Raw genomic sequence first — 2,249 nt, 5'->3', positions numbered from 1 at the left:
TTCAGGAATAGCCTCCTGTGGGTCTGAATTACATATCCTTCTACGACTGTTCAGTTGTGAGCTGTGGGCCCTACATTAACCAGACATGCTCTTCCACTCTGCAGCATTTAAAACCAAACACACTGCTTCCAAATTAGTTATTCTCACAATCCATTTTAGGAAAGGTGCCTCAAGAAGCTGATGATACCAGTCTACAAAAGGGAACACTTCCTTCACATCATACCATTTGGCTTCAGTAGTTACTTCGTTTTGCCTTTCCCTGCCTTGACTACCTTCTTGGAAACCACAGGTCTGAGAGGCACCAGAAAGTACCTCTTCTGTGGGTGGCTTTGAGGCTAGTGATCTAAACTCAGACAGACCCACATCTGAGCTTGGTCCGGCCTCAAGGCCCAACCCAGCACTCTTACTTTAATTTTAGCTATTATAGATAACAATAACGAAGGGAATGAATATTTCACTTTTTCCTTATTAGTTTGGATTTCCTTATGCATCCAGTGATCCAACTCCCCAGGAATTGGATCCATCTTTAAATTCCACTGGTTCTTGCAATGGCTTTCTATTAAAAAGAAGAAAAAAAGAGTAAAAAACATTTTTTTAATTCCACTGGTGAATTTTACCTTTAATAACTGAATGCAGCACAGCTGCAGCTCCAGGTTGCCACCCAGGAACCATAGGTTAATGTAATAACAGGTATACTACAGTTTTCTTCTGAAACATAATTTTTCTCTGGCCAGTTCCCCACCTCTACCAAAGACAAATCATGGTAAGACCAATTTATTTGCAAATTACGTTTTAGTCTTATTATACTTGGCCAGATTATTTGCATAAAGTACAGCAAGGATTATTGTCCATATAGGCTCTTTTAAGTTGGCTTTGCTGGAACTTTTCAAAAGGAATCTCAGATTCAACTTCTAAAGGCCTCTCAAGCTCAGCCAAGAATGTATCTGTGCCTGCAGATACCTGTACAAATTGGGTGAATTCCTTTCCTCTCAAGGTCTCAAAATAACTTTAGGTTCCTGGGCCTGTCAGAAAGTGACATTCTTTACTTAGCCCATTTCCTGGCACTCTGTCGGGAAAAAAAAAACGAAATAAACAAATCTGTTGATACTGGAATATTTGCGTTTCATTCCCCAATCAGCAGGCACGCAACTGGCAAGAAGTGTGTTTCCCCAGGCATTCTAATGGAATGCCAGAAAGCTCAACCCCGTGCTTAAACTTTTAGTGATTACATTGCTTAAATAATGTAGACAGATACAATACACCCAAGATAAATCAGTGTGTAAAAAGACTTCAAATACATGCACAAGGTATTTTTCAAGATGGATAAAACATATGAATCTTAAATTACCATATTATTCTTTTTTTTTTTTTTGACAGAGGTTTCTTTGCTCTTGTTGCCCAGGCTGGAGTGCAATGGCATCATCTCGACTCACTGCAACCTCCACCTCCCGGGTTCAAGCAATTCTCCCACCTCAGCCTCCTGAATAGCTGGGACTACAGGCATGTGCCACCACGCCCAGCTAATTTTTGTATTTTTTTTAGTAGAGACGGCGTTTCACCACGTTGGCCAGGATGGTCTTGATCTCTTGACCTCGTGATCCACCCGCCTCGGCTTCCCAAAGTGCTGAGATTACAGGCATGAGCCACTGCGCATGGCCAAATTACCGTCTTCTTTCTTCTGTAAAAAGATCTGGCCACTCCAGTCCATTACAATACTGTCCTTTTGAGCCTGCTCAATCAGTTTGTTTAAGCCCTAACAGGGCTGCCATAGGAGGAACGCTTTCTCCAAAAATGCATCCTACAAGAACAGTGTTGTAAACTCTGGAGTTAAGGCTAAACATAAAAATACAAACTTACAGGATCTCATTGTCATGTATTTACTTGAGGAAAGACACAAATATAGAGTGTACTATTTACTGATGCACTTAGTAGGAAAGAAGGGGATAGCAAAAGTAACAATTTGACCAGATCCACGCACATATGCAGGTTATATTTTACTGGAGATGGCACACATCAAAATTCCAGATACTGCTAAGTATATGAAAAAAAACGTGAGCAGGAATGGGTGTGATAGTGGAAAAGTCACTGCATATCTGTACCTTGACTGAGGTCATGGTTACACAGGTGTATACATTTGTCAAAATTTCCTGAAGACCTATACAGGCCAGGCGCGGTGGCTCACGCCTGTACTCTCAGCACTTTGGGAGGCCGAGGCGATCATCACCTCAGGTCAGGAGTTCGAGACCAGC

The 2,249-nt window shown here is 41.6% G+C and overlaps 1 long non-coding RNA gene across 1 annotated transcript; it reads right to left on the bottom strand.

Moving 5' to 3' along the window:
- Nucleotides 1-366: 366 nt before the first annotated feature.
- Nucleotides 367-1,447, bottom strand: LOC115895304. Its single transcript, XR_004055510.1, has 2 exons — nucleotides 961-1,447; nucleotides 367-556 (listed from the first exon to the last, which is right to left on the bottom strand). It is a non-coding gene; the product is annotated as an uncharacterized LOC115895304 (long non-coding RNA).
- Between the last annotated feature and the right edge of the window lie 802 nt (nucleotides 1,448-2,249).

The sequence above is a fragment of the Rhinopithecus roxellana genome, chromosome 20 (assembly GCF_007565055.1).
Source record: "Rhinopithecus roxellana isolate Shanxi Qingling chromosome 20, ASM756505v1, whole genome shotgun sequence".
Classification (NCBI taxonomy): domain Eukaryota; kingdom Metazoa; phylum Chordata; class Mammalia; order Primates; family Cercopithecidae; genus Rhinopithecus; species Rhinopithecus roxellana.
Note: the sequence above shows the minus strand (reverse complement) of the source record. Positions and strands in the feature narration are given on the sequence as shown.